The sequence below is a fragment of the Pieris brassicae genome, chromosome 9 (assembly GCF_905147105.1).
Source record: "Pieris brassicae chromosome 9, ilPieBrab1.1, whole genome shotgun sequence".
Lineage (NCBI taxonomy): Eukaryota > Metazoa > Arthropoda > Insecta > Lepidoptera > Pieridae > Pieris > Pieris brassicae.
The window spans coordinates 416,718-440,261 of NC_059673.1; the positions used below are offsets into that span (position 1 = coordinate 416,718).

At 33.3% G+C, this 23,544-nt stretch overlaps 1 protein-coding gene and 1 long non-coding RNA gene across 7 annotated transcripts in view; one reads left to right on the plus strand and one right to left on the minus strand.

Annotated features, from left to right (window-relative positions):
* Positions 1 to 23,544, minus strand: part of LOC123714522 (inactive dipeptidyl peptidase 10) — a 188,595-nt gene that overhangs the window by 13,629 nt on the left and 151,422 nt on the right. The window lies entirely within an intron of this gene.
* LOC123714526 lies at positions 88 to 4,597 on the plus strand. 3 transcript variants are annotated; one of them, XR_006754323.1, is made up of 3 exons: positions 88 to 536; positions 1,238 to 1,311; positions 2,258 to 2,595. It is a non-coding gene; the product is annotated as an uncharacterized LOC123714526 (long non-coding RNA). The 3 variants fall into 3 exon arrangements; XR_006754322.1 differs by lacking the exon at positions 88 to 536 and adding an exon at positions 4,180 to 4,597 and having other exon boundaries at positions 620 to 1,311; positions 2,258 to 2,439; XR_006754321.1 differs by lacking the exon at positions 88 to 536 and having other exon boundaries at positions 620 to 1,311.

Below are 23,544 nucleotides of genomic sequence, written 5' to 3' on the forward strand. Positions count from 1 at the left end.
TGGTGCAAAGCCGAGGATCGAACCTAAGACCTCAGGGATGAGAGTGGCATGCTTAAGCCACTAGGCCAACACGGCTGTTTATTTTTTTTTTATAATAATTTTATGGCCTGGTAACGAGACCTTTAAGCCAAGTCTTATTTACGGTCACTAATTCACATGTTATTCTATCGTTTCACTTGTTTTCTTAAATCTTCCCCACGGTATTTTTGATGTATTTATATAATGCACTATAACACTTTTTGTTTTTGAGCAAATCACACAACTGGCGGCGGGAGGGATCACTAATTCCATTATTTCACTTGCCAATATTAGTCTATTAAAAATGAATATTTGGTTTTGGCATTTAAAAAAGATATGGTTGATATCTGCGATCTCGTTATTATTACAGAAAGAGCAAATATTGTTAGCTATAATATTAAGTTTAGCGAGGTGCGCGGGTGCAGTGTTATGCCCAAAGCGCAATCTGTTGATTGTGGTAACGAACTCACGACTCACGATACAGCTAGTATTCAACTCATCATACCAGGGTCTTATATGTAAATTTTCCTGTATACTACCACACCATTTTCCTTTCAATTTTTGATCTTCTTCCCATAATGTTGTCCATAAATTTTTTATCGAATTATTGATATAATAATAATAATCAGTCATAGGAACCTGTACCACATTTCTGACATTAAGAGTGTTAATCCCTTCATATGCAGCTTTGTCTGCTTTTTCGTTACCAGTAATACCTTTATGTGAGGGTACCCACATAAAGGCAACAGTTATATCTTTTTTATGCAACCGCAAGACAGTATCTTTAATTAAATAAATAATATAATTAGTTTTAAAATTATTAATATTAGAATGCTTAAGGCTATTTAAAAGACTCAAAGAGTCTGTCAAAATTAGAAAATATTTACAATTATTTATAGAAATTATAGATTTTAAAGCGGCAAAAACTGCACATGCCTCTGCTGTAAATATGGAGCACTTTTTATCGAGAGCAAAGCTTTGAGCAACATCTTTTTGGGAATCATATACCGCACTTCTCACAAAATCATTGCCTTTACTGCCATCAGTGTAGATTGTATAATACTTGTTATTTTCTTCTATAAAAGCCAGTAAATCTGAATTATTTTCGATTGAATTTGATAAAATCGTAATAGGATTAGTGATACAACTGTATGAATGAGTGTAACACGACCAGTGTGAAAGTTTTTTGATGTTCGAATAATGAGATTGTATTTCTAAGATCTGGCACAGAGTTGGAGATGTACCTCTCAGGAGATCATTTGGTGAAGTGAGTGGACCATCTATATTGATTGGGTGAGGTATTATCCTATTTATAATTTGGATATTATTTGATGATAATAGTTTCAGGCAGTATCTTTCTGCAAGCATAAGTCGTCTCAATATCAATGGCATAATATTTGTTTCGACTTCCATGGCCCTTATGGGAGTCGAACACATTGCTCCTGATATGATCCTCAAAGCTCTGTTCTGCAATATATCCAATTTATGTACATGAGTGCTATTTAAATAAGCTAAAGAACTATAATCAAAATGACTTCTTACAATAGATTTATATAATAATGAAAGTATTTTGGGATCTGCACCCCATGTAACACCTGCTAGACATCTTAAAATGTTAACACCATTTAATGCATTTCTAGATACATATTTAATATGTTCTTCAAATGACAATTTCTGGTCAATGATAATACCTAAAAATTTGTGTGAGGTGACTCTTTGAATGACATCACCATTATAGACAACATCCACTACTGGTGTGTCCTTTCCAAATAGCATTAAATTACTTTTGCCAGCATTTATTTTCAATTTTAATGTGTGTTGATAATAATTATTTAACTGTCTTAAGGCAGTGTTAACATTTTCAATGGCTACTGTTAAATTTACATCTGAACTATACAACACTAAATCATCTGCAAATTGAAGTATATTTACATTTTTAGTATTAACATATTTACATATCTCACAAGTATACAAATTATACAACAAGGGTGATAATGTGGCACCTTGTATAGTACCTTTTGATGCATATCCTATCATATAGTCCATATAAGATATTGTTATGCCTAACATATAGTATTCTGTTATTAAGGAAATCATAAATCCATTTACATAATTGTCCAGGTATACCAGAATTACTGAGTACCTTCACCAGTATGCCAGGATCCACACTGTCAAATGCACCTTGCACATCTAGAAATACACAAACTGTGTGTAATTTATTGTTTTTTGCATTTTTCAGATCCGATATGAGAGAAATGAAGCTATCAACACAACTTCTTCCTCTGCGAAATCCATATTGAATGTGTGGAATGACATTATTGGATTCTGCATACCAGTCAAGTCGAGATTTCACCATATTTTCAAATATTTTTCCAATACAGGATGATAACGAGATTGGACGATAAGAACTGATCTGTTCAGGTGACTTATCTGGTTTTAATATAGGTATTACACATTGAGTTTGCCATGAACTTGGTATGAGTTTTTTATGCCATAGATTATTAAGAACATTCAAAAATAGCTTTTGTACAGATTCAGATAGATGTTTTATTAATAAATATGGAAAATCATCTAAACCAGGACTAGTATTTCTTCTAGATTGTATACTCATTAAGAGTTCAGACCATGAAAAAGAATCCAATAAAAATTTAGATTGAGGATTTTCATTGTTAATATTAAAATAATTGTCTAATGAATTTGGGTCAAGTAAATTGTTACTATCTGATAACTTATCTAAAAGTGGCTCTACAAATTCATCCCTATATGATTTATTACCAATTCTGATACCCTTAAACTTTTTAATGAGATTCCAAATTTTACTGATGGGTGTAGTTCTATTGAAACTATTGCAAAAACCATTCCAACTGATTCTTTTTTGCTCCTTTATAGTGCGTTTTTTTAAAGCATCTAATCTTTTATAGTTGATGTAATTATATTCTGTTGAATCATTTCTATACAATTTCAAGGCTTTGTAAGATTGTATTACGGCTTGTTCACATATACTGTTCCACCAAGGGGCTGGTGGTCTACTCCTAAAGTTAGTCCTAGTGAATCTAGGAACTGCCATGAGTTTGAGTTTATTGAGCCGGTTACAAAACTCATCATAAGATTTTATTGGACTCTCTACGCTAACCATCATGTCATGGAAGACCAAACCAGACAATTCACTATACTTTGTCCAATCTGTTTTATCATATAAAAATCTGTCAACATGTTTATTAATTGTGTATCTTTCAATGCACATTGTAATGTTTGTTATGGTTGGATAATGATAACTACCCATAGCATCATCATGTACTGACCATTCACAAAGAGGAGCCACACATGGACTAACAAAGCTTACATCTATTGCTGAGGGGTTGCGTGTAGGATAATTTACTGTAGTAAAGCTACCATTATTCAAAATACATAAATCACATTCATCAATTATATTATATAAGTTATTCCCTCGACTTTTCGTAGACATACATCCAAAAGCAATATGATGTGCATTGAAATCACCACTTACAAAAAGAGGCTTCGGTAATTCTCTTATAATATTGTGCAATCTATTCATTCTTATACTCCTACGTGACGGAGGACAGTACACACAAAGAATAGACAGTGTAGTATTTTCTGTGTATATACTTATGGCTATAGTTTGTATATCTTCATAAAAAGTAGTATTTATAACATTGTGTTACAAACATGGTTTAATTAATATTCCTACACCATTACGAGGTTTTTTTGAATTTTTATTATAGAAATTATAACCGGAAATATAAAAAGATTGATGGTCTTTTAACCATGTCTCATTTAGTAAACAAATATCAATATTATTTTCATTTAAGAAATTTGTAAGAAGATGTTTTTTTATGATTTGCACCTTGAACATTAAATTGCGCAATACGTAGAGACGATGTTGTATATGGTTGTGTATCCATTATATTGAAAATTTTTTAATAAGTATATCTTTAATAAATGTTGTAGTTATAGGCTCATTATCATTCTTATTACCTATTTGAACCAGTGTTTGTACCAGGGCCATAAGTACATCACTGTTTGCAATTATTTGTGATTTTATATCATTAATACTTACAGCCTGTGAGACAGGCTTAATATTTACAGATTTATTTACATGTTTGGGTGCATTATTTACACTAATCACTTTTTTATTTAAAGGGTTGGAGCGTGGTGGAAGGGGAGGGAACTCATTGTTATCTTTTGTGCTGGCAATGCTTGCATATGTTATTTTATTTTTCTTTTCTAGGATTTTATTCATTTTTATCGGACACATTTTGGATATTGCTAAATGAGGTCCACTGCAATTTACACAGCAAATCTCATTTTGTTGATTGCAGTCTTTATAAGAATGTTCACCTGAACAAATAGAGCAACGCTGTTTGCCATTACAAATTTTAGCATAATGATTAAATTTCATACATTTGAAACATTGTTGGAGAGGAGGTATATATTCAAACACTCTGTAAAAAAATAAATCATATTGGACACTCTCAGGTAAAGAGTTTGCCAAAAATGTGATACTAACAGTTTGTGTTCCGACTAATTCATTGCCAATTTTTTTCATAAATCTCCTAACTGCAATCATTTCATTTGTAGAAGTTAATTTAGTAAATAGTTCTTTATTTGATATACTTGCAGGCACAAATCTGATAATACCATGGAATGTATGCTTTCATATCATGTTTCTCAAGAAAACTTATATTGTGTATCAAGTTATTAGCTGTATTATGTTGTTTAAATATCACAACAATTTTATTTGAGCTAATTCGCCTTATTGCCACCACGCCTTTAATTTCGGAGAATATATGGTTTAAATATATTGGGCTTTTATTTCCCAGCCTGTCCTGAATATTTTTGTTTTCAATAAAAACCTTAAATTCCATATTAATAGAATTTTCAGGATATAGTCTTTTATAATTAGGCTTGAGATATAGGATATACGAGTCTTTCTCACCGCCTCAGCCGCCAGCATCAGAAACATTTTGGGGATCTTCGAGCCGCCGTCGTGGTCTCTTTTTTGAGTTGGGCGGGTTAAGCCCGCCCCCCTCGTTTCCTTCCATTTTTATTATTTATACACTATGTTTATATTTAATTTGTCTATTAATACTGTTATTTACAAAGAAATAATCTTTATTTTAATTAAAGTATTATTTTAGAAAAAAAATAGTACCGCGCTTTTTCAATTTCCCGCCAAGTTAAAAGTCAAAAAGTATTTCCCCGAAGTTGATATCGACTAAAAGATGACGAGTTGTTGCAGAAACGGTGTCCTCTATTTTTCAGTGTGTTTGATAATTTTAGGCCGTCTTCTCTATTGAAATTGGGGTGTTTTTTTATTCAATGGGTTCGCGTACCAATCTTGGGAAGAATCTTTTTTCTTTCGCAAGTACTTTCGGTTGGTAAAAGCTATGTACACAAAAGACAATACTATGTTTTAATGTAAACAGAACTTCTGGAACCAAAAGTTAATCATCTTAAAACTACTGATAGAATAACAGCCAAATGCTACCAAACTATTAGATATTTAATGACTTTAAACAACTAAAAGTTTTCAATTAGTTGTTTCCAAAGTTTAATAACGTTTCCCAGTCAAGTCGGCTGTGAAGGCTCGCAAACTGTTGGTATATCAACGTCGTGTGTTCCCATTCAATCAATCACTCGCTTTGAATTAGGCTGGTTTCACGTACCTTTATTTAATATATTATGATATCAGTCTTTTTACAATAGCAGTGTGAATGTAATAAATAAGCCTGTGATTTTCAGTCGCGATATTTACTGACACCAATGATGTTTTCATTAAATATCGATGTGCCTCGGTCACAAATTTAATGACGTACATAAGTGTACATTGTGTTACCTAAAGGATTAAATGATTTTGACTTGACTTGACAAAAGGAAAAGTAATTAGTCCCCGAAAATAATGAATAGAACAAGAAGAGAAAGGTCTGTCTATTTTTTTTATTATTTGTATAGTCAAGGTGGAGATCTATATTATGTTAGAATTGGAAACCAATATTATTACAACGTCAAACCTAGACCACATTAAATAATATAGATTAGAGCAAAGCAACCAAAAAGGTCAAAAGAATCATGTAACACAAACGCAAAATTTCAACTGAATAACAAATGAAATTAAATAAAATTTTCGTTATAGTTTACAAAAATACCTTTTAGTGTTAATGTGATAATACATCTCATTTCTATGTATAAAACCTAATAAACTAATATTTAGTATATTTTTGTATATGGAGCCTAAACCCACCCTAAACGTCGTATATAACCGACGATGCGGGAGTGGCAGCACGCTAATTGAGATTTAACGAATTTTTCTATCGCCTAATGGAGAAAGATTGCATGTAGCCACACTACAAGGTTAAAACATTCAAATGTCGAAACATGAATAATGCTTATTTTATATCAAACCTTTTATGTATGTTTGAAACATTAACGCGATAACGTATTATTTGTCATTAACACCGATCATGGAAGCGTAGCTGCCTTATGTCGTCGTATCGTAGCGCAGCAGCTACGACGTACTAATAACAAATCTTATTTTTATAATAGCATCTATCGCGTAGCTTCCACGTTTAATCAGGAAAGTGTTCGCTTGAAGATCACAAGATAAACAGACATCGTTGGTGTGCCGTGAGATCTATTTATACATTTTACCGAATTTTCATTTGATGGCTAAAGCAATAGACATATAGAGGAAATAGAAAACTTTTGTTGGAATTTGTGTTACAAGATTTCTTTAAGGATATATTTTAAGCTGAACGTATTGTTACGAAGACGGGTCGACTGCAATGTTTCTAGATTTTTCCACTACTTAGAAAACTTTTCAGCAGGCTGTAATATGATTTCTGACCGTTTCAGGAGAGGGTCAATCACATATTAGAAAATTGTAATTTCCATAATGTTACCCTAGTTTTCAGGAAGCTGAAATATTTTTTCAGTCGGTTTCAGAACATGTGTAATAGAGTGGTGCAGTTTTCAGGGGACCCGTTTTCAGGCGTTTTCAGGCCTAGGTATACCCCTTTGATGAAGGAATATTCTAGACCAAACTTTCTAGGTGTGAGTCAAGGACGAAATGATACGAGAGAGAGAGAGAGAAGATCAGAACTTTCTCGAAACTAGAACGCCGTACGACAAGGACGGAGCAACGTGCGAAAGAGACAAAGAGTGCTAGAATTGTGCAATCGCTACTCAGTAGCAAGCCCGCCTAGAAAGTTTTCGAATATTGTTTAGAATTATTCCCAGGGATATATAAGCGAGCTGAAACGCGACTAGTCACTTTGTCACTATTTTTGAATGCGATAACGAAAGAGAAACACCGAAGCGATAAAGTGCGAATAAAGTGAATATAAGTGAAAAAGTACTGTGTGAAGCGTGCATAAGTGAAGTAATTAGTGACTGTTTTTGTGCGTGTTATAAGTGCATCTCTGCGATTAATTTGTACCCATAAATTCCTCATTGATTACCAAGAAATAAACCCTTGAATAAATCCACGCCATTTTCTATCCGATCCCCTAGCTCGTAACATTATAAAAGAATCGTAGATTTTTTTGTATTATAAACGATAAGTCAGCGAGATTAGAAGAGTTTATCTGGTCTCTCTTATTGTTATTATATTTGAGATATTTCAAGAATTCACTGAGCCGCAAACATAAAGAGGGGATGTTAAACGCTTATCGTTCTTACGAAATTAAAAAAATACAATATAATATATATTTTATTATTATCAATGGATATTGATGTTTTCTACAAAACTCATTTCCTCTATTTATACATTGCGTACGCGATACAGATATTTTTATGGCTCGATTTTTTATAGATTGGATATGGATTTCATGGAAGTTTTTATATGGATTCGTAACTTTTGAAAATATTCTGTAGTCTATTTTCATAAAGAATAATGTAGGATTCTAATGGTGAAAGCAACAATTAAATCTTTCCTCTATATATTAGTATAAACATATAATTATACACAGAAATTGCGATCGTAGTATCTGTTGCATTTGTTAATAGCGCTGATGAGTGGTACATAAATCATGACATAAGCTCGATGTAATGATTGTCGATTGAACCTGTCTGTTAATGTTGCCATTCATCAAGGGCGGCTTTGATTTAACGGTTCAACGACGTTTACAATGGTGCACTGGCAACATTGATTTATTACCCACGGCTACACGGTTTAAAGTGGTTTCTAAAAAGTTGCCTTTCATGATAAATGGGTTTGCGTCAGATTTATAAGTTGCATCTCAAAAGCGAAACTTTGAAATAGCGGACAAAGAATTTTCCAGATTATAACAAACTTCTTGCACTAGTTACGTAACATAACATTAGTTAAGTTACATTTATATATTTTAGTAAATGTTAGCAATTATCTTACACTCGTAGCCAATAAATTGTACAACGTGAGTTTAGTAATAAACGAGCCCTTTAGTTTTTTCCACACTCATAAATTGTAATATAACAATCTCGTTTGCGTTAATGTCTAATAGGTCGACTACACTTATGTTCTTTATAGGCTACTTCAACCTTAACCCTTCAGTCCCCCTTAAGTCAAGTTAGTTTGTTGTTAGTCTAGCGTTGCAACCTCACTATCCCTTAATTTTATGTTAGTTTAAGCTCAAGTTATAAACGATGAAAGCCCGTTGACATCCAGCTTCAAACAAAAAGTTTAATTAAGATACATTTGAACATCCCTCCAACAACTACCCGCGAACTTAACTAACTACACTATTACTTTTAAATTTATTATTAATTAAATTAAACCAAATATCGGATGAACACGTTACGATTTTAGTTTGTCTTGGGGAGGACATTTAGCACGATATTCAGAAAACTGAGAGGTTTAAAATAATTAACGTTAGACCAAAAAGCGGTAAGCAAACAATAATATTATTATTATTATAATAATAATTTATTTGCCAGAATATGGTACGAAAATGTTATGGTGGTGCAATCTGAAGTTAGCATATTCTGCCACACATAATTGCTTGCAAATTTGTCTTAAAAGGAAAACTTAATAGCATAAGTTAGAGCAGCTTATACACAGGAACTGGTCCCAACCCTGAACCACTGACCCAACCAAATACTGAGCGTGTTTTATATTGTGTTAAATGTATCATTTTTTATTGTGTTATAAACATCTATTTTTTATCGTTGGAAATATAGTAAGACTATTTTAAATTGTCTTAATTAAATAAGTTGAAGTTGAAGTGTATCATATTGTTATTACAAGGTTATTGATTTAAGGGACCGCTAAAGTATATTGGTTACTAGGTTGTCTATATTACACATAGTAAAAGTTGGTTACTTAATAAAAACAATAGAATAATATCGATTTATGTAAATAACAACTTACTTTATATTATTTGAAAAAAATCTACACAATCTCATTTCATCAAACGGGGTCAAATAGCAAACCGTTTTATCTTAATCTTCCATATACTTTAGTAGTATCTAGATAAACATTCGTTTTGTGGCGACTAAAACGAATAGATTTTGAAATAAAACACGTAGTATAGAAAATTGAAAATTTACGGTTATAATTAGTTTATTAACGTTCAATCACGTTTAGACGTAGAGTTGTTCGAATTTGTTTGATAAACTCATACCAAAAATTTAATCTCAGGTCTAAAAACTTGATTCGATTTGACATGTTTTTTGGGTATTGTTTATGGGTACTTAAACGGCTGTTAAAAACTTGAGTTGATCATATTTATATTTATCAAAAGGCCGCATACTAATACAGTACTACATAATCAGGATTCCTTTAAGTCATTGTCAATATGTTTAAAATTAGTACACGACCTCCGACAGTGTGAAGGCCTCGATCAAGTTGTTCTACTTGACTCTCAATCTCGCCACCATTTTCCAATCCTTCCCCGCTATCCCTTTTATTCCATCTTTCCAGGTTTCTGGTAGGCGTCCACTTTTTCTTAATCCCACTGGGCTATTCCAAGTAAGGGTGGTTTGACCCACCTGTCATCACAAACGCGGACAATGTGTAGGCGCATTTCTTCTTTAACTTTTATTGTGTGTGTAACGACGTGTGTTATGTTTGTAAGGCTTGGTATTACAGCATTTTTATAGCATACATGATATATCATAAGACCACATAATGTATGAAATTAGCAAGCAATCTCAGCAATCGTACGTTTAGTGATAACATTAACAATAATGTCGGCCCACTGTAAGACTGCCCCATTACCGCCCCGAGCTTACGAGATTACACAGATTTAAAGCCAAGATTAAAATCATCTTGAAATGAAATCGAAGTAATACGTGTGGATTACGCTACGGTCATATAATATCATGCAGGAGTAGGAACGCGGCTACGTAATTTCATTACGTTTAAGTATTTCAGTATTTATGTGCAATATTAATTTATTTTTGATAGATCTGGCGTAAATATTATATACCATACACGATCATTTTTAAGGCAGATTTTGCCACGCACGACAACTTTGTGGAACCAGCTGCTCACTGAATTTCCGAACCAAACTTAGGGTCTTTCAAAAAAAGAAATGGGTGTTGGACCCCGTGTAAGCTGTAGACGTTTTTTTTACGAACTCGGTATTTTGACAGTACCAAGTTTATATATTCTTGAAGCAGTTATGACTATAAAAATATATCCAAAATTGTTCAACACATTCAAAGAAACTTGCCTTTATATACCGAGGGATCCAACACGGCTGTGGGTCCCTGCATGTTCCACCACGATGTATACAAAAAATTGTTACGCCATGGCTATAAAACTGTTTAATCACCTTCCTAGAAGTTGTACATCACTGCCATGTAATTGTTTCAAGGGTAAGGAGATTAAATTTTTAAAGGCAAAGTTATAATAAGACTTTATAGGGTTGGCGAATATTTGGAACATAGATTTGACACCGATTGTAAATTATTTAACCTTGACATTATTTTATGTACTTAATAAGACATTGTAAAAATTTATATGACATTTGCATGCCTATATTGTGCGGATATTTGTAATTGATCGACTCAAGCACTGTACCACTATCTCGGCAAATAAATGATTAAAAAAATATTTCTACATAATTAAAGAAATGTATGTATATGTTATTTTAAAATGTTGACTATGCCAACTTCAGGGTGTCGGATTCTGTGACATGTAAAAACAAGCATCGTAAAAATTTACTCTCATTATTTTTCCCTAACGCGCCAAAAGAAGTATAACTTCAAAGACACATTATTTTAGTTAGTTATTATTATAAATAAACAAAAACACAAATTATTTGTAACAAAACAATCTTTCTTTCTTTCAAAAGACTTAACAGAAGCCTGAAAAACTTAAAGCGTAGATAACACTAAAAAACGTTTTCTCTGTGTGCCGCGTTGAAAACTCTGTTTTCAGCAGAAGAAGACATTCCAGCTAGTCTTTTGTTGCAGAAGTTTACCTTCTGTTTGTTTAGACTCTCCCAATTAATTCCTAATAAATTCGTTCATAAAAATGTTTGAAGTTTGAAAAAAATCTATGAAACAATCACAAAAGAAGATTTAGCTCAAGATATAAACTCTTAATAAAATCATGAACTTGTGGCTGTTACTCGTATTAGACTTGAAGTATTCAAGTTGTATTGATCAATGTTTCCTTTGCTTGCATCCGATGGCCTCTATATAATATTCAACTTTGCATTCGCAGTCAAATAGCCGAGGTTCTTAGAAATATGTTTAGTTGGATATTGCAATCAGTTTACTGTAGACTACTAGGAACTTCGTAATATTAGTTGCTTTAGTTTTGAGTCAGCGCTGTATTTCTGACTTTATTTTATACTTCATGTTTAAATATTGACCGTACAAAACATTTTAAAAAACGGTAAGATAACCTTGACTTATATTATAATTAAATAATATATTCATATTTGAAAATTTACATTATTTGTCATTTAGGTATTTTTATTTGTACCATATATTTTAGTTAATAGTTAGAAGCGTAAACAAAATGCAATCATCACACACTTGAAGCAAAAATGAGCCCTTTAGTTGTTACCCAACTTCAAACAGAGTGTATCATTTAACACATAACAACTGCCACAGAACTTAATCACGTGACAAAATAAAAATGCGACTAGCATATCTAATGTGACCAGAACGGGAACGTTGAACGGGACGGTCCCTTTTCCCCATTACAAGTCAATTTTGCGTCCCCGAAGTGAACTGTGGGACGCAAAATTGTCCCGTTTTCAGAGACCGCGCGACAATTTGAGCAGCAGAACATAAAAAAATCGTGACAAGAGTTTCATTCATATCGTCACCATAAATATGAATAGTATAAAACATTTTGGATACATATCATTCGTGATAAGTTTTAGGCCAACAAATTTTTTCTAAATAAATAAATTTAAAAAGTGTTTTTTTTATTGACTACTTATTACCTAAATTAAACCAATGTCCCGTTTTGAGTCAAAATTAAACATAACCCGAGCGAAACAAAGAAGCAAGTCAATCCATCTGTGACGATTTACCGAGTTATACTCATCAAAATTTATGAAAATAAAAATATCTAACACGAATATTATTATATGATACTTAGCACTTAACTATAGTATATTTAATATAATATATAATCCGATAGTATAAACTCAAGAGAACGATTACTTAAAGCAATTAGGCGGTATATAACCGGGCAGGCTACCCGGCTATTAATTTTACGCGGCTCGTTTGACCCGGGTAAAACCCCCATCCGGGCAATGACACGTCTCACACGGTTATATTGCAATAAAGGGAGATTTAGAAACTTTTGTAAAATTGAAAACTATTTCATATTACTTCTAATATCGGCGTTTACATACAATTTATTCAAACATCTAAAGCAGATAAAAAGTTGTGATTTTCTGACAGTCAAAGTGTACATTAGTGAGATTACTGTCAATGAATAAATGGCCTAAAAGCGGATGCTGGCGTGAGGCCAGATACGACTGCGGTACTGAAGCCTGCGATGATGTAATTCCGGTTATAGATTGTTGTTCCTTTCTAGAAAATTTCTAAGAAAAAAATGGAATAAGACTTATTAATCCAGTCATCTTTCTATCAGTCAGTGTCATTTATAAATTCAAAATAACAACTCGATCATCGTATGTGTATTTGTTACCCTAAAGTAGACCAGAGTGAAGTAGACAATTGCTAAACGACGAAAATTGAATTATAATATTGCAATAAATATTATAGTATGTGAAGTAGAATGTTATGAGTTAAAATTGGTGGTTTTTGACTATCTTTGTCTCCGTAATGGTATGGTGTTTTGCTTTGCTTTTTGGCTGTACTACAGTTTTGAGACTTCGTACGGAGACAGGCCTCCAACCCCTGTAAATGTAGTTAACATGTACATTACATTATATATGTTTTACATATTTTTCTTAGATTTAGATACTATTTACTTATCATAAAATACTACAGATTTTTAATTTTAGTAACAACAAAAGCAACGTCATATTATTTTATATACCAAACACGTTCATACACTAAAAACTACTACTAAAAATATAGTATTTTTGTTGAATTTTTATTCGTATAATAAGCAATATTTCGGAACCAATACAGCAACGGAATCGACAATAGCGAAATTCCGATATGTGCCAACTGTTACCAGATTCAGTGAGGCAGACCGCCGCCATTTTGCTGACCAATACCCGGGAAATACATATTTCCAATAACTTAAAAATTGTTTTAAGTTAACAATAAGCAAATGCATTATAATCCTGATAATAACTACAAATTTATAAATTAAAAAAAAACTAAAGTTGCTTGTAGTTGTTAGAATTTAAACGATTTTGATTGAATTTGATTTTGATATTCAGAAGTAACTCTTAGCGTCTCGCCGCTGAATGTACTCTGTTTCAAAGCTGCTTCGAAATCATTCTCTCCTGTTATCACTCGAAATGAAACCTGGCTCATAAAGAAAAAAATTATAACTAAATTGTTATTTGTTCAAAGCTATTTGTTTTGTATCTGATAGTGGTGTTGGGAACCTACAGATGTATAAATGGTAACACGAGTACTGCGCGTAATAACCGCAAACTAACTGTGGGAACAGCCACGTGACGAACTATTGTGTATAACACCACTGCCGGTTAGTGGTCGGTAAACAGGCTTCCGATTTCCTACATTAAAGAAAACGCCTTCAAAGCCTACTTATGCGGAATGTGTTGTTTCCAACATTTAAGTTCCAAGTTACCGTCCTTCAACGCTACAGTTTCAACATAATTAAAAGTTAAGTTATACTTGTGATTCAAATATTCTATAAGTCTTCCAAAGTCAATTTTACTTTGTTGGATAAGTCTTAATATATAAATGCAGCCTTGGTTATAAAACTATACAGTGGTATGACAGTTACATCAAGGATTTTCGTATGTTTATTAAAACCTAAAAATAACGATCAAATATACAGTATTTACAATTTTCTTAACCTACATAGTAATAATAAAAATTATTAAGAAGAATATAAAAACAAATTTAAAAAGTTTGGTCCATGTGGCAGTGTACGCTGGCAGCATTTCCTCTGTGTATTCCGATACTTACTCGTTGAGAGTGGAAAGCACCAGCTCTGGGGTCACCGGAACTGTCTTCCAGCTTCCAGATATCAAATATATATTTATATTTTCGTATTATATTCCAGGGGAACAACGCTTTACTAGAATTAAACAGAGCTTTCGGTTTAAATTTTGAACTTTCTTTTGTTAGAATTGATTAGATTGATAAGATTTATTTAGTTTAATAACTCGATTTAACTACACCTACTGATCTATCTTCACAAGTCATGAAGAATAAGAAAACGAGCATGGCTATTAAAAGAAAGCTTTTAAATACTTTTGTACTACCATCACTAACATATGGATATCAAACTTGGGCACTAACTAAACGCAGCATACAACGCTACATATGTGTCAAAGATCAGACAAAGAAAGAAGAATATATTAAATAAGGAATACATTATTAAGAAGAATAACTAAGGTAACAGATGACACAATGAAAATAAAAGAACTTAAGTGGAAATCGGTGGGGCATATGGCAAGAGGAGCAGATAGGTGCAGCAACAAAGTATTAAACTGGTGTCTAAGTTATAATAAACAAAAAAGAGATGATTTAGAAGTTGGGTAGACCAGATTAAGGAAACATGGCAAAGAGTGGCACAGTGCAGACAGACGTGGTGACATAGATACGTAAGAATGATAGATGATAGAAATAAAAATGTATTTATTACACAGGTCTTCAACAAAAACGCTATCTGAATATTTTCAACTGATTTCTATGTATTGAGGTGTTCTGAAAAAATACTGAAAAATTTCATTATAAAAAAACATAAAGTCATAAATAATACTTTTGCCAGGAGTGCTTTCCTGGTGTACATATCGTGAGAAGCAGTTCTCTTCCTACTTTGCCCAATAGTTGGTTTATTGTACCAATATTGAAGGTGTCCATCAAGGATATATTAAAGATCTCATACGACCCAGCACAGTGGCGTATTCTTCTAATCTGTTAAGTAGTGCTGCTTTACAATGACGGTATCTCTGCTTCCATTCCTGTCGGTCATTCTGTACACCTCAAGGAATCCTACAAGAACTTGGCGTCGGTTCTTTGCAAATTAAAATATAAAAACCATAGTTGGCAAGTGTGCGGTATTTCAAAATCAGTTGGGAAAGTTGCTTGGACAACAATCTGGGTTTACCAAAATCCCTTGCTTTTTGCGTCTATGGTATAGTGGACAGAGCAAATCACTGGACCAAGAAGTGTTGGCCTCCGGGGGAGCTTAATGTTGGCGGAAAGTACGTCATGCATGAAATTTTTGGGGCCTCCGCATAGGTTCTTCTACCACCGCTTCACATAAAGTTGGCATGATGGAATAATGTGTAAAGTCACTCCCAAGAGATGGAAATTGCTTCAAATACTTAATATCAAAGTTTCCACGCCTCTCGGAGGCAAAGTTGAAGGAAGGTGTTTTTGTTGGAATAGATATTAGACAACGTATGGTTGATCCACAATTCATCAAAACCATGAAGGATCCTCAAAGTGAAGAGTGGATTGCCTTTAAAGAGCTGATAGATATATGTATATTAAGTAATAACGAAGACCTTAATGGTATTAAGGAGATGGAAAAAAGATACCAGAAAAGGTGGAGTGTCTCAATGATGGCAGACTACTGTTGGACAAAGCGTCCAAGAGAGACATTCCAGATGCTTCCCAGAAGCGAAAATGTACCAAAAGGAGATATGTGTTAAGTGCTTACAAATGAATGTAATTTAGATAAAACCATAAGTTTTGTTACACAATTATAAATTTAGTCTTTTATCTGTTATTTTAAGGTGATTAATTGTTTAACATAGGTCCATATTACTAGAAAACTTGACGTTCAAAGACAAAATGAATGTCATTTTCGGATTCAGCAGGCCTAAAATCTTAACAGTTGTGCAAAAAACCTAAACAATCAATTTTTTTGCAGGCTTGTGTTATTAATATTAACTTTTAGGGATAAAACGGTTTTAAAACGAAAACCAGACTTTCAAACGTAAATTAATAAAAAAGTATACCTTGTACAATGTACATACCCTCTCCTATATACAGTCTTGAACTCGGAATGAATAATATACCCACGTGAACCCGGGTAAGCTTTTGTTGAAAAACAATCGCGAACTTTGCAAAGGTTCAACAATTGAGGCCTGACGGGCTATTGGCTCGGAAAATTGGTGAATTCCTAAACAAAAAGCTTTAAACTTTCGCTTTATCTATAGAAAAGAAAATTGCTTTTTTTTTGTTTTGAAATCACGTTTCTTTAATCCAACAGTCTATTTGTCTGTCACTATAATCCTATCAAGGAAGTGGTGTCGTACTAAAATACACTTCAAGAAAAGGACGCACCAATTCTTTAAAAGACGAATTATGAACGATTCAATGTTAGGAGTTTGAAATGTACTTCCTTAACTCCCATTAATATCCTTTTATTGTAAATATAACATTTTGTATTTTTAAAAACAAGGATTAGCCCTGATTATCATAGAAATAAATAAAACTTGAACCGGATATAGACGCGAATCGACATTTGTTATGTAACTTGAGTTTCCAGTTTCAGCAATCGTGATCAGCTAGATTCCAGCAGTGAAATCTACTTGGCTTGTAAAACAACAGCTGCTAAATTTATCCCTCGACTATACTTCACTGCTAAATTACATCATTTTTCTAACAGACTTTTTTCGCTCAAAACGTCAATCACTTTACAGCAAACCCAGTTTTTTGATGTCGATTTCGTGTTTGTGGCTTAGAAATATATTTGAACCAATTTCGGATGAAACTACCCCCCGGCCGCATTATTCATTCTGTCAGTCCATCTGTCTGTCCGTATGTCTATTTTGAATATTGCTACGCTTTTTTCAAATAAATTTAGTTCCGCGCTCAATGTTATTTTATATGCAAAAAAAGAATTTGAATATTTATGTGTGGGGTGTTAAAAGAACATTATAGAGTCGCATTTATGTCGCATTACAAACTAGCTTCATGCAATGGGAATATCAAAAATTAATTAATTTATAACTTTTATGTCATCTAACACAGAGCTCTATTAGAAAAGGGGGCTGGTTGACCTGGTGTCAAGTAACGAAAACAAACGCTAATGCAATGCACTTATGACAAATGTATTTTCGTTTTTTTTAAGAAAAACGGATAATTTCTTGGTTCACTTTAAAGATCCGAAGTTAACTTGGTTCCGAAATAATTATACAAATAGCTGGTATACGGGTGTGGTGTGTCTATACTTCATAAATATAGGTCAAAGTAGACCACACGTGTGGTATATTAACTTTTTTTTCTTTATGTAATAGCAGGCAAGCGGGCAAGAGGCTCACCTGATGTGAAGCGATACCGCCGCCCATGGACGCTCACATTGCCAGAAGGCTCGCAAGTGCGTTGCCGGCCTTTCAAGAATTGGTACGCTCTTTTCTTGAAGGACCCTAAGTCGAATTGGTTCAGAAATACTTCAGTGGGCAGCTTTACAATACTTCTATAAATCCCAGTTATTATTTATATGACGAGTTTTACCGTCAAACCTTGCGCATGTACAGGTTCTTTAATGGGTTAATTATCTATTTTTAGTGGCATTAAAAACTATGGCAAGTAATATCTTTTTTTTGGATGTTGGTTTATGAACGATAATTTTACGTGACAATGTCACAAGAAAACATTGTCGAAAGAATTGCAAACTTTTATGAATTGAATTGAATATTGTTTTTAAATAAAAACGAAATTATTTTTATTTTGTATATTAGAAAGACGAGATGACAAGAGTCATGCTTTTTCGTGCGTGCAGCCGGCGTTCATCGATTTAAAACGTTATCATGTCAAAACCTTCCATGTAAAATATATAATGAAGGCTTTTAATTTTGCAATAATACAGGTTTTTCATAAAATTCGTCTAACATACATTAATGTTCTGGAAAAAATAAATTTCACAAATCCATTGAGACTCAGCGATCCCAAAAATGATGAATGCGAACAGGGTTGAATATCTAAGATAAATTATTGCTTCAATTTGTTTTAAAAGATTTTCACTTTGTTGATTATTTTGATCTAATAGAAATTACAATATTAATTATTTAAATAACGCTGTATATATAATACTATAAAAATCCGTAAATTACGTTAACATTTGTATATATTTAGTTTAATAGTCTATCTTACTTGGAATCTACATTTATTCTTGATTAGAAGCATTAAAAATGGTTAAAAGGATTTACATTTACATGAGGTTGTAGAGACTGTACCCATTTACGTAGTAATGTATTCAACTTTGTTTGTCTTGGGTATCGGATACAACAAGTTACAGGTAGGTAAGGACTTTATATTTCTTAAAGGTCCTTAGAGGTAAAATATATAATGCGGAAATATTGAAAAGACTGGGGCTGCGAGTGCCAAATCATCACACTCTGTGTGGTCGGAATTGCTTGCAATAGTTCGAGCGTGTACAAATTTACTCAGAGAAACGCCACTTATGCGTGTCTGGCGCACTGTGATTATTATTGCATGTGAGACATACACTGTCTTCACGTTCGTCGTGACGTCGTCAGGTCACGTTTGAATTCACAAGAATTATAGTTAGTTATAAAAAGTTTAGGTGTTATTTTTCTTGTTTTGTTTACATTATGTTCTTAGTTAAAAGTTTATTATAATAAGTTTTCTATTGTATTAGTATTGTATATAAATGAGCAGTATTGGCTTTAGCGTGCGACGCTCATCCCTGAGGTCGTAGGTTCAATCCCCGGCTGTGTACCAATGGATTTTCTTTCTATGTGCGCATTTAACATTAGCTCGAACGGTGAAGGAAAACATCGTGAGGAAACCGGCTTGCCTTAGACCTAAAAAGTCGACGGCGTGCATCTGGCACAGAAGGCTGATCACCTATTTGCCTATTCAATTTACAAATGATCATGAAACAGATACAGAAATCTGAGGCCCACACCTAAAAAGGTTGTAGCGCCATTGATATATATATATATATGTATAAGTATTAAGTTACTGTAAAAATACGAAATAAATAAATACTTTTTCCATTCTTAGATTTTCATATTGTATATTTCCTTAGGATTTCATCTTCCTAGTTAAATCCGCTACAAAAGCGAGTATCATCTAGTTTTCACGAGCAAACAACTAGGCTCTCATAATGCTCGTTGAGTCTGTTTGAAGTTAAAATGAAAAATGGCTTAATGAAAAATGAATTGTGGACTGAAGCCGTTCGGGACAAAATTACATTATTTTATTAAAAAAAATTAACACAATGAAAATCTTCATATTTTAGGTTTAATTATAAAGTAAAACCTCTGTGTTTGTTAAACAATTATGGCTAATTGGTGAAGTTCCACCCCAAGCCAATTCAATCTCAACCCCAGGCACATCGAAATAAAATAAAAAATACAACGTGTACCTCAAACATAAGGTGCATTGAGCCCTGGCAGTGCACCCATGGTTTTTTCTCTCCAAGGAAAGTTTAAGCATATCTCGTAAGGATGAAAGGGAAACCGAGCTTTTAAACCTATATATAAAGGGTAAAGAAAAATGATAATTCTTAATTCTAAGCAAAGGCGCCGGCACCTGTTAGTGTAAAAACTGAATATTGTGAAAAGTCACGAAGTAACACTTGAAGATAATAAGTTATCGGAAATGAAGAAACTTTCGGCACGTTTTGGGAATTTATTACTTTACTCGATATAATAATGAATCTAAGTCTTTATTATGTGTAAAGTCTGTATAAAAAATGTGAAAATGTGAATAACTTTTACCTAGCAGAGTTAGAAGAGTTGATCTTTCCATTGTCGACCTGGGTTTGATTCCGGGCTTAAGGCATACGCTGAACTTTTTGTTGTGAATGGGCCACGACATATAGACAGACGTTTTTAAAATTTTCTTTCCTAACCTCACTGAATCTCATTGTGAAATATATTTATGTAGAAATTTAAATACATGAACATCCCGTACGTAAAATAAGATTTCTATTCACAGAACTGCTTCAAAGCCAATAATTCCCTTAATGAAAGAGAACCTAATCGTTTTTTTAACAAAGACCGTTTTCACGAGTAATTTTCACATTGTCACTACTACAAAATCAATTCTAAACCTAAAACAAACCTTATTTCATTCAAATTAAGTATAATTTTCTTTACCAGAAATAAAACACAATTTGAAAATGTACCTTATAGCATTACAATAGAGAAGTTTTGTGTTATAAAAAGTGTTGTTGAAAAATGAATCGTAACACACAGGTAATACAGCCTAGCATCGCTCGATGTTCATGGTTTGTCCAATGCCTTTGAGACTAGGACTTGAAAGTATTCTCAGGTCTGAGCAGTAACTCGAGTGCTAAGCGATTTTCGTAGACTGAGCAATACACAATTCACAATATAAATATTCGTTTTAAAATGAAATATAGTATTCGGTCGCTCTTTTATGAGTCTTCAAACGTCTAACTTTTAAAAGCTACCAACACATTCGCGAGCCACCAAAGCAGTAAGACATCAGTTCATGATGGTAAAAGTCAGTCGGGTTGTCTCTCTTCCTAAAATATGGAGAGGGGGCTGATGGCTGGTCATGCATCACACTCGTGAACGGGTGCTACTTGTGGTGACTGGTCGTATTGGTCGTGAATTCGTGTATGCGGTGATGTTAGTTATTTCGACTTTGCATTTGCATGTTGTTACCACGAGAATGTAAGTGCGTGCTCCTATTTCACCATGCCTCCTGCACCTAGAGGATCTTTGACAATCTGAGACAAATATTTGTTTTTAATTTATTTTATTATTATTTATTACTTAAGATGTCATGTGGAACATGGTGTAATGGTTGCTCCTTACAAACGTTGAGTGAATAAAAAAAAAGTTCAGTTCAGAGAGTTCATTGCCAGTTCTTCTCTTCCGTTCTACGCCCTTGATTTGAGAACTGGCAGTAAATGTAAAATTAGAAGCAGTTAATGTATATTTCTTTTTTTTGAGAGTATACATTGTGTTATCTATATGAATAAATGATTTTTGAATTTGAGTCATCGCAGCTACCTCGAATAACTCGTAACGGAAGATAAAGTGTGGAATATTTGGTAAAATGAAGTATATTAGAATCCCAAAACGAGTTTAAACAACTTATATACCTTCAACAATAGGTGAGTGCAGTAATTGTGAGGATAACAAACTTTCCACCGAGTTATTTCCGTGAATAGCGCAGACCTTTGGGACCGATTCCTACCTAATAGCTTCAAGTTGTAGAGTTTAATATTTCTATGTAATTTCAAGTACACTGAGGCAATTGGCCTCAAAAATAACCAAAGAGCTTGTTTATTAAATGTTTAAGATTATATTGTATGAGATACGTCGGTGTTATGTATGTTTTTATTTATTTAAGTTACAAGGCTGCGTTTTGCTTAAATTAATTTGCATTGTACACAAGTTATGTATCATATATATATAAATATATTGTTTTCATTATGAATTAGACAAAACAAGTCTAAACAAGTTTAATGGTCCTAACGTGAAGGAATGATGATATAGTGTTCGTCTAACCTGAAGGGAGAATCCTCGACTATTCTTACCACTGACTGGCCGGCCTGAAGGCCCCAAAGGCTATGTTCGAGAAGTTATATAACAGCCGACATAACTTAGCGCTTCAGGGTATGACTAAGTGATACGTAGCCATATAAGTGTACGCTACACTCATATAAGTAACTTTGTTCCATTGGTTTTTGTAAACTACATTCATATCAGTATTTATAACTGATAAAGATTTAATGTTCATGATTTCTCTATAATTAAGATTGACACATATCTTAGACATACATAATCTAAGATAAGTGTCAATCTTAATTATAGATTCGATTACGTGGGTAACATTGAAAATGTTTAGAACTCGTCAGTTAGAAGCATTGAATTTTTGAACTCTTTGGTAACCTAATGAATAGTATTTTGCATTCATTTGTCATTTGTTTTTGTGAATCGGCGGCAAATCTAAAACTATTGTTACACGTGACAATTAACCAAACGCGAGAAATACCAGATCGATTCCCTATACCTTAACCGACGAACTTCGTATGGACGCCGTGTCGCCAAATGTTAGATAAGTTCAACGGTGGTGACTCAAATGCTGTATTTGACATCGTCACAGGTGATAACTGGATATATTGCTACGAACTCGAAACCAAAACACAATCAGCTCAGAGGATGTTTCCAGTCGAGGATCGGCCAACTAAGGAAGAAGTCAAGGAAAAAAAATGATGGCCTAATTCTTTGGTCGGAATCTATCTATCCTAATTTGGCAGGATCCTCCTTCACCACGACAATGCTACAGTGGACCCCACAAAACGGACTGTTGAATATGCGACGATGTGAGAGAAACGGAGATTACTTTGAAAAACAATAAAAGTATTTGCAACTTTCTATATTAAGCCGTTTTTAATTTTCTTAACATTTTCAGCGTTACCTAATAATTGAATATCTGCAAAACCTGCTGCCGCAAAACTTGCATACAGTTACATGCCTATATATAAACGCTGGTAGGGCTCCAATAGATATATAATGTTAATTAAGGTAAAAAACATACTTTAATTCATTGAGACATACAATTGGTATATAAACAATACCGTAAATAAGGATAGCTAATTCTAAAATTTAAGATTAAGACCATTCGGCAAAATAAATATTCGTTTTCAGTGTAAGTCGTTTATCAAGATTCCATTTTTACCCATTTGAGCCGATAAGCCTTATACAAATATTCCCGTTCCCACGTAGGGAAAAGCGGGTGGGAAAAAGGGGGTGGAAAAACATAGCCATTTTCACCCTGCATTGTTTCTTCAACGTATTTTGTACCGTACACGCTTTTTTAACGATCGAAGTAAGTTTTAATGGCTTTTAACAACTCTTTTGAAAGCTTTACGCTTGACTTGGTATAATTCTCTTTCATACAAAAGAGAATTATAACAGTGTTGAAATTAAGTGTTTCATTAATAAAGTTTTAGTTATGTAACAACTGTGGAGATCC